Genomic DNA, 14,894 nt, shown 5'->3' with positions numbered 1-14,894 from the left:
ACTGTGTGCAGGCAGTGCTTATGGGAGTTGTAGTGTTGGAATTTCATATTGCAATTGGTTTGGTATTTCAGATGCCATTTCAGAAAACTACAACTAAATACTTCAGCCCGCCAAAGTGGCTAGTGGGCGGGTTGGCGGGTGTTAATGTCAAGCCCTGAATGGAGTCTGGCCTGTTTGGAAGAGATGGATCAATGAGGTCTACGAAAATGAGTCAATGTGTGTAAACCAGCATGCTTGGCGGGATGCTATCAGTATGGGCCCTTGTAGTTTCTATGGTTACGTTCATGAGGAGCCACTCTGACTCTGTCTTCATGTGGTAACGAGTAAATGTTAATACATAGTCTTTAGGGAAACCTGAAAGAAGCCGTTTCTGTCTCCCTGATGTTGGAGAAAGGAGAAAAGTGTGAGTCTTTCCCTCCAGTTCTAACAAAGACAAGGTGTCTGATCTTGGTGCCATGAAGTCCTGTACTAGCCTGGGGACTCCAGACCCTTTGACCTTGGTGAACTGTTCTGGATCTGTTGATTTTAGTCCCCTTTTCCAGAGGGGATTGGAAATGGCTGCAGGAGGAAGTAATGGAAGAAACTGGACAGACCTTTAACCAATCAGAGTCATGCAGCACATGACTCAGAGCAACTTTGAGTAACTTAGAGAGTCCCTGTAAAATGTGCTAGAATTGTCTTTCAGTGAATGAAAAAGTGGAGGAGTTGAAAGAAGAGGGTCAGTCTTCAGTCAGAGTGTTGATTTTTTGTTGCTAGGCGCTGCCCAAGTAGCTGCCTGTTGCAGCAGCTCTCTCTTCTTTGTCCGTTTCTTGTCATTTTTTTCATCTCTTTTCGTCATCTTTCTATTTGGAGTTGATCATTACTTTTTATGGCTCATTTGTTGGTCATGGACACCAAACTTTTTGTGCCTTCAACAATATTTTTACTACTTTTCTCCTGTGTTTGTCTGGAGATCCTACATGTGAGGAGGAGGTGAGGAGGAGGTGCTGGTCCTCGGGTGTGAGCTGGGAGGTGACGACGTGGACCGGTCCTTCCATCCATTGTTGTTGGAATGTGGGATCTATCTCCGGTGGGATGGACGAGCTAGCCGTGCTAGCCCAGCGGCAGAGGGGCTGCCAGAGGGCAGAGTGGCATCGTGCTGTTCACGGACGTGGCTGACGGAGCTGACATCGGTCGCAGGCGCCTCATTGGAGGATCTTCGCCTGCTGTGAGCAGACAGGATCCAGGAGACCGAGACTGAACAGACTGCTAGGGAGGCTCAGTCCTGGACCCTGTAGAGGTGGAGACCGGCTGGGCTGGAGAGTGGTGGATGGGCTGTCGTCACCTATTTTCTTGTGGACCTTTTTGCACTTTCTATACACTTTCTTACTTTTGTTTTCTTGATTGCTGCTGTGACCCCTGAATTTACCCTCGGGGATGAATAAAGTATTTTCTGTTCTATTATATTCTATTCTTTTTTCTAGGCACAGATTAACAGAACATAGAGATGACTTAAAACCCTTTAAGCACCATAAATTGAAATACACATGCGCAGCGATGTCACCCGTGATCCGGTGGTTTTAGATGGGTTAAAAGATAATTGTTCTTATTGGAGAATATAATTTAAAACTAGAAGTACTAAAAAGAGTGGGTGGACAACGTTGAGACTGTACTTCTGTTGGGAGACTTGTGTTGGGTTTTTGTCTGTTCGACCTTCTGTTCAATTCCTGTTCAACCTTGTCAATCTTTTAATGCTATCTACTCTCAGCGCGCAGTTTCTGCATTTTCTAGTTAGTGTGGAAGTTTAACTCAGTCGGTAGTGATGGCACTGACTTAGAGTCTTCAAATTTTTCAACCTTTATCGCCCAAAACCTCTTTTGCATGCTGTTTTAAGTCAAACCAAAGCTCCTTTTTAAAGTACAGTGAAGACAGAAAAATGAAGTTAGCCATTAAAAATAGTTCCCTGGCCTGCCATCCTGGTTTGATATGTATTTCCTCAGCATTTTGAGCAGTTAATGCAGCCACTTGCAATGCTTAGAACACTGTGCAGTGTTAATACCCTAAAACGTTTTGTTTGTCATTATGGGGAAGTTTATATTAAATTCAAGTGTAGTGGGAGCAGAGGCTCCAGGTTTGGTTTTCCCTTTTGCTGCACTTGAATGCAGCCTTCTGGAAGTAGGTCAGCTCCTCCTCCTTAATTAGCTGAACCAGATATAAAGCACCTGTGACCACATGGCTCCCCTTCTTGTCTTGCCTGCTTGTTGGTTGCTACTTGGTTTGTGTGGAGGTAGGTTGAGAATCAAAGAATTTCAAGCTGGTTCCAAGTAATTGTGCATTCACTTGGAATTAACAGTTTGACTGGTTCTTACATAGTTCCTCCTGCCTGTGTGTCTGCCTGTCTGCCTCTTTGCCTTGTGGGAACTCTGGTTCTGGTTCACTGTGGTTGGTTCAGTCAAACATCAAGCCTTGCTGAGATGTAACAATTTTTCAAAGAACTCATGTTATGTCTTGTATCTAGCCTGTTTTCTGTTGGCCTTCACCTTGTGGCACAAGATTTGAGACCTGGCTCTCTCATTGTCCCAGTGAGCTGGCCGGGTATCGGCTGCTGTTTTGCCTGTGAAGTTGTTTTAGCTTTTAGGTACCTTTTATATTGGACCAACTGGTTTTGACTTTTCTTTGTTTAATACTGTTGTTGTTTCCTTCTACAGTGAAGTGGTTGCCAGCTGTGGTGGACGCTAGGCACTCTAGGTGGTTCCCTGCACTGTCTTGTAGTGGTAAGCGCACCGGGACACTATAGTCTTGCACCTGTTTGCTGTGATTGCCGTTTGCTGTGAGTTCACGAGTGGTGAGTAGTTGCACTCCTGGAACACACCCATTGATGTTAGGCTGCCTCCCCTCTGCTGGCACCCCTCACGTCCTCTTTTAGTATTTAGGATTTTTAATTAACTAGTGATTGGAAGTGTCATTTTAGTCTCCAAAACCAACTATTTATATTGTAATAAACTTTGATATTTTCTCAAATTGACTATTTAACCTTTTTTTTCACAGCAATAACTACCCCCCCTTTTCTTCACAGATACTTCCAGTCTTAATAATTAATAAAATTTACAATTTTCTTTGGAACCACGTCTCTGTCTTAATTCAGTTGTTGAACTTGTGTTGCCATTAGCTTTTTGAGGTGTTCATTTAGTTCCTGGGGCACACCTCCCCAGTGGCGTTGTCGGGTCAATTTGGTTGTCAGGTTGTTTTCCTACTTAGCATACACCAGTGTTTAGGGACCACCTCCCCCTCCCTGCCACACAAGTTTTTTTTGAAACACAGCTGTGTGTCATGGTTTTGTTTAGAATTTAATTTTTTTTAAGTGCATTATTTTACATTTTTGCCAGGGCTTCAGCCTAGGAATCTGCTGACCTGCTCTTGATGCAGATCGTGCTGACAATTCTCAAACAAATCCACTCCTACAATCTGTGTGTAAATTCATGCAGTCTGTACAAATATCTTTAGTTTTATACAAAAGTACAAGAAATTTGTATCTATTTTTGTATCCTGACATTACATGAATTTATATTGAGCAATTGTTGTTCTTAGCATTTAATGACCAGATTTTCTAATTCTCTTTAGTGTTCAGGGACCTACACGTAGAGCAGTATAGGAAACTACAGCCAAATCAACATGGAACCAATTCTGAAACCCTGTGAGGCCCAGTGAGATAAGAAAGGTAAGTTGGACACTGGTCTGTAGTTATTAAGAACAGTAGGATCCCAGTTGTTCCTCTTTAAAGGAGTCTGAGTACTGGTGTTTCAAGGACAGCAGGGAAAGTCCCCATCTGAAGGGAGCACATTACTATATTCAAGAGCTCATCTTCAAAGAATCCATAAGAGGTTTTAAAAAGTGATGTGGGAGCTGGGTCTAAAAGGCAGGTTGTTGGTTTGACTTGGGAAAAATTCTAACAAGCATCTGAGCATCAACCAGGACCAAACTGTCCAGTGTTTCCTCAGGTAAAAACAAGTTTTGTAATGTATTAAAAACAGTCTTTGATTGGATCAAACAGGTGTCAAACTATTATCAGTTTGACACCTGAAGTGGTCTACAAAGTCTTTGCGAAGAGAGTCTGAGGGAGTGATTTGATCAAAACGGGCTGGATTCAAAGATCAACAGCACTGAAGAGCTATGACACATGGCTGTGTGGAAGGAACTGGGTGAAGCTCTTCCATTAAAAAGCTTTTTCTAGGTAAACTTTGGAGCCACCACAGAGGATGTGCAGAGTAAACTGCTTTGTTTGGAGGAGAAAATGGATTTACCCACAGTGGGCTAATGGTTGAGCTTGATGCCATTTAGGGGAAGGTAAAAAGCTTTTGTTCTAGGTGTGGCCTGCCCTCTTCCACAACAAGGCAGTGATGTGTAAAGTCAGAATCTTGCAGAGAGTCTGAGGAACAGGGATCCTTAGTGACAGGAGACGTTCCACGGTCAGGATGTTTGCAGGGTTCCTCTTTCTGCTCCTCCCCACAGGTAAGCTGGCTCTCTTCTCTTTGAAGCATGCTGCTGTGGAGCTCTACACTTTGATGCCAACTATTCACAAACATTCATGCAGAGTTGATTTCATTGAAGCAAAGTGTTGATGGTGTGTCAGTGAGCTGTGAGCTCTGTGAGCAGGAAAAGCATTGATTGTGAAAAGGAGGGGATTTATATGCAAAGATCGAACGCTTCAATCAGAAGCTGATCACACTTTCTGTGTCAGGTGGAAGCAGCTCCAATTACACACAGCCTTCTGATGCTGAAGGCCTCTACAACCAGAGCCACTTGGAGGGTATGTATGTTTAGGAGCAGAAAGCCTTTCACTGAGCTGAACTAGACCAGAGTCTGGGCCCTGTCAGACTGGGTCCACTTTCTGTCTAGGTGCTTGTTTTATGCTTTAAACAGGAAGTTCTTTTAAGGAGGCGCTTTAAGTGGTCCAATACATAAACATGGAAAACTCTTTCTGTGTCAGGTGGAAGTGCTGACAGTTACACAGAGACTGTTGATGGTGCTGATGTTGTTGATCCAATCCCAAGGAAAGGTAAGCACAGTTGTTTGTTTGTGTTAACCTGATCTTTAGGTTCAATAAACCCAGAACCATGTCCATGGCATATTTGGAAAGTGAAATAGTTGCTGTGTTTACGAGATGTTGCTGCCACTTATTTCCTGGTGTTTGCTGAAGCAGCTTGTGAAGATGATCACCAACTCACTGCTGAATATTTGATAGTATTCATTAGTGTATGTGGTTTGTATCAAAGTCAGTGGCCTCCTCCAGCTCTGCATGCAGACCCTGTCCCAAGAGGAGCTGGCACACAGACGGGCCTGTTTCTCAGGCTCATATTGATCTGAAGCAGAGATGGCTGAGTTTATAGTGTTCAGGGTAAAACCAGTTCACAGAATTATTTTATTTAGACCAGGAACAGAAACATGAAGTCACTGGTCTCCAGTCTACAGTCAGATGTAATGACTGCTTCTTTTACAGGGAAATTACTGTCTAAATGAAAATGTCTTGTCTACTCTCTAGGTGATTGGCTTGATCATTGTACTGACGTTGATGTGATAAACCACTTAAATTTGACTGACAAAGTCAAGTTCTACCAGGCCAGGCCAATCGAAGACAACAAAAGGTCCATAAACGTGACATTGTACATATACCTCTACAGCATTCTAGACGTGGTAAGAGTTTCTAAACTTTATTTACTGTTTGTTTTTCTTCTGTCAAAGCTGTATCACTGTGTAGGGTGTTAAGTGTGAACACAGAAACCTCTACAAACAGGATGGGGACTGGTGGGCCAAAAGAGTAGGATCACTCTTCCAAGCAACCTTGATACTGTGTCCAGTCTCAAGGCTTTCTGTGTGGCCAGATTTACCGTGTGCAAAGCACGTGAGGTGAGGGGTCATCTCTGCTTCTACTCCAGCCAAAAACCATGTTTGTGGCATTGTGTGTTACCAGTGCTGGATCTCTATCAAGAAGGTTCCAGTCAACACACACCTGTTTCAGCAGAGCACCGATATTTTTCCCAGTTGGGGAACCTGTGAATGCCCTGGTTTGTAAGACATGCACATTTAACTGCCACTCTGGGGAGATGTAGTGGACTGTGATCATTACGCAAGACTTGTTGGAACATGACGTCCAGGGATCGGTTGCAACTCTAACTTGCTCTGCATGTGTCAATTCTTTTTCAACTTGTTTCTTCACTTGGGCGTACAACGCTGGCATGCATGTGTTGGTGATATGCTGCCTGGACAATATCTTGTACCTGGGCTCTAACGTATGAATCAAGTCCTGAAATCCTTCGTCTTCCACTATATTGTACCGACATAAGCCCTTAGCGATAAAACAGGCTATTGATGTTGTGATATCCTTAGCTCAAGCTGAATTGTGGCCGAGTTGCCCATAAAAGTTAATGATAATGTTACCCATCACCCACTGTGTGCCAGCTGAAGCAGCATGCTCCTGCTCGTTGTTATGGGGCTTCAGGAATTTGCCAAACTTGTCTCTGTGTTTTCTTGTTGCCTGCTGGTCAAGGTTTTTTGTGCTACCAGTGTACTTCAGAGCAGCTCTGCATAGCTACGAATGGTTTAGCTTCTGTCTCGTATTCCGTCTTTTTTTTTTTTTTTTTTTTTAGGTCTCAAACTCACAGCTCACAGAGCCCCCATCTGTTAAAAACTGAATATTAAATTGACATTTTCAAATGTTTGTGGAAACCATGGACATTGTCTCCCGGAAAATCACCTGTCTGTTTCTGAAACGAGAATGAAGCACATCGGCTATTGCGGTCATATTGAACGTGGCAAGGGCTTGGCGTACAGCTTAAGGGCACCTGTCAGTCACATGACATGTGCTGTGCCTTTGATTGGGTGAGCTTGCAATCTTAATATCCTTATATCCTTATCCTAAACTGCCTAGTTAGAAAAAAATTCACCCCCTGTATATTGTGTGCCGATAGTAAAAGTAGCAATTCAGACAGGGGGCGTTTTTTCTTTTTGTTTTGTTTTGTTTTTTAATCCAGGCTGTAAATAAATTAATTTCTGCTTTGAAAACAACTTTTTTAAGCTTGGTGTGTATGTGACTTCTGGTACTTCCAGAGCCAGCCTCAAGTGGACACTTGAGGAAACAGCAGGTTTTTAGCACTTATGCATTGTCTGGTATTCTTAGACCAGAGGTTGCTGCTTGGTGGAAACTTTTTAAAGTTGTCAACTTAATTCCAACACATTATTAGAGAAAGATTTTAATTTTTTCATTTACCAAAAGTTTGAAAATATAAAGAAAAAAGAATGTGATGGTTTGCAAATCAGAGTCATGTCTGTTTTTTCTTAATGTAGTGATCTCCTTGACAGAGTGATGTCTGTTTTTAATGCAGAGCTGCCTGAGGTCTGGTCTTGGTTTTGGTCCTTGTCCCTGTTGTTCAGAGGTTTCTCCAGATTTTCTGATCCCCTCATGATATCATGTTGTGTAGATGATGAAATCCTCTCTGTAGGCTCCTTTTTAGAATCAGTCGCGTGACTAGCCTGTTGGTAATGAGCCTATATTTGTCCTGCTTCTTCTTTGACATGACTTAGTTTTTTCAGTTTTGTTGTTGCTGATGTTTTTTAAAGCTGTTGCTGGCATTGATAATAATTAAATGTAAGCGTATCTGACCTTTGGTGCTTGATCAGGACTTTTACTCTTCTCATAGAAAGAAAAGGAACAGGAATGAGTCACTTACTTATGGATAAAGATGGTGAGTTCACTCATATGACTTTTTTGTTTGACTTAAAAACCACCTCTCTGTTAAAAGACCATATGACTCAACTAACCGAACTTTACATGTTGTTCATTTCAGGAATGGGAAAATGAATTCATCAACTGGGAACCAAAAGGTTTCTGTAGGACTTATGAGATCATTTTTCCTGCTGAGCTGTTGTGGAAACCAGATTTAACCATTGAAGAGGTGTAAGTTTGTCTTCATGTCCTCCACAGCTGAAAAAGCTCTGTTCACATGGCTTTCTGACTAAGCTCTTTCAGTTTTTGTTATAAACCTTTGTTTTCCTTGAACACATTCACTGTGTTGGTAATATGGGACAGGTGTGGCTCTTTTCCCTGCAGCTCCTTGTTGAGTGCATCAAGTTTAGCTCTGTCAAAAACACAGATCCAGTATTATCAGATAGTTCCCCATGCTCCAACAGTTAACAAAGTAGGAGTCATATTTACGGTACCAGAGTATCAAATCAAAGTGGGGAAGAGAATCAGTGAGGGTTTATAAGTTTACACGGGGGAAGTTGTAGCAGTTTTACTAGCAACACAGTGGCTAGAAGATAGAAGACTGTTAAGATCAGTTATTTGCTCCGATTCCAGTTCATCCCTTATTAGCTTGCAAAACAACCATTAAGACAGCCGACCAGATATTTTAATGGAAATGAAGCAAACACCGTGCAGGATTCACATGATAGGAATCACAGTCCTGTTTTTAAGAGAACCTGCACATGTAGTGACCAGAGAAAATGAACAGACAGACAGGGGGGGAAAAAGGTCACAAACTACAACCAAGTAGACAAAGCAGTGGGTTGCAGTGGAATAGAGGTGAAGGATATAGTAAAGATGAGATTGAAAGAGGTGTGGCAAAAACAATGGGAGGAAGAAGGAACCAGGAGGTGGTACTATAGAGCACAATGGAAGTTTGGGAAAATGAGAAGAGCAAGTTTAAATAGGAAAAGTGAAAAAATTATATCAAGATCAAGATTTGGACACGCTGGTTAAACAGAACTTTATTTAGAATAGCTTAGCATGAAAGTGGAAGGTGTGATAACTGTGATCATCAGGACACAGTGGAGCATGTTGTAATGCACTGTCAAGGATTTGAAACCAAAAGAGAGCAGTTAGTTTGCGGTCTTAGGAGAGAAAATGTGTGTTTAGATGTTATATAAATTCCACAGAAAGAGTCAGAGAGTAAGTGTTATAAGATATTATTTCAGTACGTCCAACAAAGCTGATAGAATTTTTTTTTCCTTTATTTTATTTTGTTTTATTTTATTTTATTTTTGTTTCGTTTGTTCAAGTGTTAGTATTAGATAATCTGGTCCTCACTCCTTACCAGTAGGTGGTGGAAATGCACCATTTTGTTGTTTGCCAACCACCAAATAAACCCAAAAGAAATAGAAGAAGTAGAAGAAGTAGAACAAAAAGAAGAAGAAGAAGAAGAAGAAGAAGAAGAAGAAGAAGAAGAAGAAGAGGAAGACAAGGGCTGTTTTCGAATTCGCATACTATACTAGCAGTGCCTACTGATTCGACCAAAATGCAGTATGCAGTATGCAGTATGCAGTATGCGAACAAATGTCAGAGTTGTAGTATGAGAAAAACACCCGGATGATATACTGAATCGGGAAAAATCCACAGTATGCATCGGACCAGTCTGCTTCGCATACTGTTACCAACAATGCAACGCGCCTGGTCCCATATCAGAAGTGAAAATGGCAGAGAGTGGAGCAACAACAACCGGAGTAGCAGAGGAATATAAATATAAGAGCCATTTCTTTTTTATCTTTAAACCCTCATCATCTCCACCACTGAAAGTTAATATAAAATGCTCTCTCTGGCAATATATTTGCAGATAAGTTACTCATGGTTTGTTTATTTTCTACATTTTCAATAAAGTTTTTTTGGGAAAAAAAGTCAGCCGTAGCCAACTTCCGTTTTCTTCTAACTGAAGAAATTCGAAAACAGCCAAAGGCTATTTTCCAAACCACATACTACACTAGCAGTACCTACTATTTTGGCTGAAATTCAGTCTGTAGTAGGCAGTATGCAAAAACTTGCAAAATTTGCAGTATGCCGACAATCCCCTTATGTCCTACTGATCCAGAAAAATGTCTCAGTATGCAACAGACCAGTCTACTTGGCATACTGTTTCCCATAATGCAAGGTGCGAACAATGTTTGGCAGGTGGCAGGTTTTGGTGACTTACCGCAATATACTGGAATGAGTCAGCTTTAAAACTACAACACAACAACATTAATGTTAGACAATCCATGAGATTGAAGTGAAGTGATGGGAAAGAAACACTTGTAAACCACTAATTCACTTTTCTTTTTCCATACGTGGGTTATATGGATTTTTTTTCCATCAGCTCTAAAAATAAAAACCCCTGCCAGATCTATTTGTTCTAAACAAATCAACTTTTGGTGCAAGATTAAAAATCATATATGAAAATTCTGCTGTGATATGATTAGCAAAATCAATAAAATGTTAAGATCTACACAAACTTTGTGTTGTGCATTTCTTATAAAGGCAAAAGAAATTAATTACCTGTATCCAAAACTGAAAACCTGACTAGTATACTACAAAACAGACCCTACAGAACAATCATACAACATACTACATACTACATAAAACAGCAGTCAGCAGAAAGCAATGTGGTTTGGAAAGCAGCCTTGATCCAATGTGACGCTACAGTTAGCCTGTTAGCATGGAGGAGACTCAGCCTGTGCTGGTTTTCATCCTGCTTTATTGTAAATGGATTAATTGAATCAACACATAGAGGGAGACAAGCTCTAAAGACAAAGAGGATTGAACAGGTCTGAATAGATCCACTTAAAGCAAGAATGTGTATTATCAAGCCAGAGCAGAGATGTACTGGTGTTTCAGTTCTAGGCTTGTAGTTCTCGAGGCCGGTCTCGATCCCGAGACTGGTCTCGAGACCACTTTTTTATGGTCTCGGTCTTGTCACGGTCTCGACCGTCTTTGGTCTCGGTGTTGTCTTGGTCTCGGGTCTCTCGGGTCTCGATGGGTCTCGGACTGTCATTGTGGTCTTGGAGGGATTTGCAACATTTAATAGCCAGACACACTGCCTATTAAATGCAGCACAAGGTTAATGAAACATCATTATTATTACGCACCCTTTAAATCCAACCAATGACATTTATGTATATTTGATGACGTTAGCGCGCAGCCTACTCCTCCTGTACTGCACAGAAATCAACCGAGGAGAATGCAGCATGTCAGCAAACTCATCAGTCGTCAGGTTTGGTTTTACAGAACATGAAGAATTTGTTTGTGAAAAAACAAAAAAAGAAGAAACATTCTGCCAAATGAAAATTTTGCAAAGTGTGTTTAACGGAGACAGCGGGGACCACATCAACATTTACCAGACACCTGGAACGAAAACACAGAGAAAGGTAAGCTCGTTCTGGCTAATATGCTCCAGCTATCTTAGCTTACCAGATGGATAACAGTTACGCAAAATACACTTGCTTGAAGCTAATGTATACAGGAAACTGCATTTAGATGCTAGCGGTTGGCATGCATCAATAAAACTCTGGTTTTGAAACAGACTTTCGACAGAAACATTTCACAGTTACAATCTATTAACAATACCCAAAATACCAAATTTCAGAATACTAGCAGACAAATGTTCTTCAAACACCACGAGAGTGGAAAAGTTAAGTTTAGGCTCATGGCCGACTGTTACGGCAAGCCCCTAAACCAGGGATCTCAAACACGTGGAAAGAAAACCTGCAGCCTCTTGGCCCTTCATGGCACGAGTTTGAGATACCTGCCCTAAACAATTCAAAACATTGCCATAACCACTCAGAGACGCTACTTTTCCTACTTCTTGAATAACTTTCCTTTGAGTTTGTAGAAAATTGTGATAGAAACACAGCTAATGATATATTTTAAATAATATAACTATACAGTCAGTCGTCATCTATCTGTCCTTAACTTTTTGAGGGAAAACCTACTAAGCATGACCAAAAAGATCATTTATGGAATTTAGTATTGTTTCCTTATATGTGTTCTCCCCCATGCGGTAAAAGATAATTAGGGTAACATTTTCCAACCAGTTGTGTGTAATGTTCTTTTAATGTGTCATTCTGGCTCGGAAACTGTTTTTATTATACAAGATCTGATTTTTAGACTGTTAACTTAAATTTAATATTACTTGTAAGATAGTTTGTTGTGGTTTGACTGTGAACAGGTGACTTACAGACTCCTTCTTTCCTATTTTGCAGGTACTTGAAGTACAAAGCAGGATCTCCACCAGTAACAATGACGGACACAACTCAGTCATCGATATCATCCTTTGCACAAACACATCACTTATATGCCCCACATTCAACCAGGCAACTGGCCATTACACAAGCCATCCTCCAGGATCTTGTCATTGGATGCTGTCTGCCCCTGTCCCTGGTGGAAAATATGAACTTCAGAAACTTTCTTTCTGTCATGGATTGTAAATACACTCCTGTGTCTAGGACCAGCCTGACTGAGAAGCAGATACCTTATCTAGTAGGTAGGGTTAAGGATGACATCATCAAAGCGCTGGAAGCTCAGCCAAGTGTTGCACTACAACTGACCTCTGGTCCGACAGGAGGCTTCGCTCCTTTCTTGCAGTTACTGCACATATTGCCTGGAAGGACAAGGAATCCTACAGTTTGAAATCCTTTTTGCTAGACTGTCAGCGTTTTACAGGGAAGCACGGTGGTGAATGAATCGCCTCAGCATTTGATGAAATTGTTGAGGAATATGGCGTCAGCAACAAAATAAGCTACATTCTGACAGACAACGCCTCCAATATGAAGCAGACCTTTAAAGTGAGAATACCAGAGTCAGAGCAACCTGACAGTGACAGTGATGAACTTGATGACAAAAATATGTGGGAGGACATGGAAAATTTTCAACAGCCGTGGTCATCAGGCGAAGGTTTGTCTTACTTTGCTCACTCCCTCCAACTGGTAGTTAACGATGGCATGAAAGAAGTAAAGGCAATAGCAAGAGCCATTGCTAAGGCCACCAATTTCACAAACCTGCTGCACAGCAGTCTAAGCACAGGGACATGTTTGAGTCTCACTTTGGGGCTAATAAGTCAATCCCAGCAGCTAACAACACTGACCTTTTGGTTGAGAAACCAAGAGCGTTTTCCCACTCTTCACAATGTTGCCTTAAAAGTCCTCTCTGTCCCTGCCTCGTCTGCCCCAGTGGAGAGAGTTTTTAGCAGAGGAGGACTTCTAATGAGACCTCATCGAGCACTGCAAGGCCATAGGACGTTGCAGTTTTTAGTTTTCTTGAAGTGCAATCAACAGCTGTTTTAAAATGTGAACTGTTGTCTGTGTCTCTCGCTTTCTCTCTCTTCATGCACACATGCGCAAACCAGCACAGAAATACTGCCTCCTATTCATCATCAAGTAAGCACGCTCATACCCATACTACTGACATGCTTCCACCCTCCACCACACACACACACACACACACACACACACACACACACACACACACACACACACACACACACACACACACACACACACACACACAGAAAACAATAGAGATGCAAACACACACAGAGGACACATTTACTCAACAGGAAAATGCATACATGATATAGAATGCCTATTCTACAGTTTTTGATTAATCTTCAATTCAGTAATCCATCTTTCTGTTCTTTCTTCGTGGTGTCTGTGTTCTATTGTTCTTGCTATTGATAGTATTGTTATCAGATACCATTGCACTCATCCAAAGTGATAGAACCTTGTTATCACTTGTTCTTTCTTTTATAAATGTGCACTTCGATGAACAGCTTTGAGTGTAGGATTTTTGTTTAGTACTGTTACAGGATGCCATTGCACTCATCCAAGGTGAAGGAACATGGATAACAATTCTTCCTCTTATAAATGCAGTTTGATGTAAAGATTTGAACATTTGAGCATTTTTGTATAGTATTTTTATTTGCACTTGATTAAACGTGCCTGTGTATTTTGTGTACAGTTTTGTTCCTATGGATTTTTTGACTAAATAAATGTCATGATTGACTGCATATTAGTTTGTGGTCAGTAGTCATGTCAATCTTTACCAGCACACAATAGCCAATCACAGAAGACATGCACAGTCTTTGTATTGTTTTGCCTGTAGTCGAAATTATAAGATATAATATTTATATTGAGCGGCCTAGTACAGTCCTTTTTTTCTACAACTCGTGCAAATTGTGGTTAGTGTTAACTCCAACAAAAGTCATTTTTTTTCGGTCTCGGCCTCGGTCTTGGTCTCAATCTGATTATGTCTTGGTCTTGACTTGGTCTGTCTTGGTCTCGGTATTGGTCTTGTCTTGGTCTTGATACCCTTTGCCTTGGTAGTGTCTTGGTCTCGGTTAAGGTGGTCTTGACTACAAGTCTATTCAGTTCTAAAGGTCCCCCTTTGAACTTGTAGGAAGATCTTATCTAGATGACAGACTGGTGGTACTGAAAGCCACATCCAGAGTTTACCAGGACACAGATCTGTACCAAGTCCCTCTGCACCTGTCCTCTCTCCATGTGTCCATGCTGCTGTCTGAGGTGTTAGGGCTCAGTCTGTGCCGTCAAAGTGTTTTTGTTTTGTCACTGAGATGAGCTCAGAGCTTCATTTGACTCAAAAGATGAAAAAGTTGAAATGTTTCTCTGAATATCCACTCAGGTATGTGTTTGTTCAAACTGTTGGCCTTCATTTCAAACAAAAACACAAAGAGACTTTTTCATCCAATGATTCATCAGTTTGAATCCACAACATGCTTATTGAGTCACTTGTTTTTTGTCTCTTTCAGAACAAACAAAGATAAGCTCTTTAACACTCAGTATCTCACCATGAGGTTTAATGGATGGATAAATCAAAAGAGTGGCATGGTGCTGGTCAGCACCTGTAAGATGGATTTCTACAGATTTCCCTTTGACACTCAGATCTGCAACTTAACATTCAAGTCAATCCAACATGAGTGTGAGTATAACTCTGAATGTTTGTGTTTTTAACATTAAGGGCTCTAATTTCGTAGACCAGGCACAGGCGCAGGCGCACTTGCCCTGAGCCGGCCTTCGCCGTGCGCACAGGGCGTGACCGGTGCACTTTGCAAGTTTCTTGCATTGCCAAGAGAGGCGCAGTACAGGCGCACATGAGCGCA

The 14,894-nt window shown here is 41.4% G+C and overlaps 1 long non-coding RNA gene across 1 annotated transcript; it reads left to right on the top strand.

Annotated features, from left to right (window-relative positions):
• The first annotated feature begins 2,228 nt into the window (after positions 1-2,228).
• Positions 2,229-2,652, top strand: LOC141786323 (uncharacterized). The gene is made up of 3 exons (XR_012597671.1): positions 2,229-2,266; positions 2,353-2,421; positions 2,498-2,652. It is a non-coding gene; the product is annotated as an uncharacterized LOC141786323 (long non-coding RNA).
• The last annotated feature ends 12,242 nt before the right edge of the window (positions 2,653-14,894 follow it).

The sequence above is a fragment of the Halichoeres trimaculatus genome, unplaced genomic scaffold, assembly GCF_033239565.1.
Source record: "Halichoeres trimaculatus isolate MK-OKI-2021-1 unplaced genomic scaffold, fHalTri1.1 fHalTri1_scaffold_25, whole genome shotgun sequence".
NCBI classification, from domain to species: domain Eukaryota; kingdom Metazoa; phylum Chordata; class Actinopteri; order Labriformes; family Labridae; genus Halichoeres; species Halichoeres trimaculatus.
The sequence above is the reverse complement of the archived record's forward strand: the minus strand, read 5'-3'. Positions and strand labels throughout refer to the sequence as shown.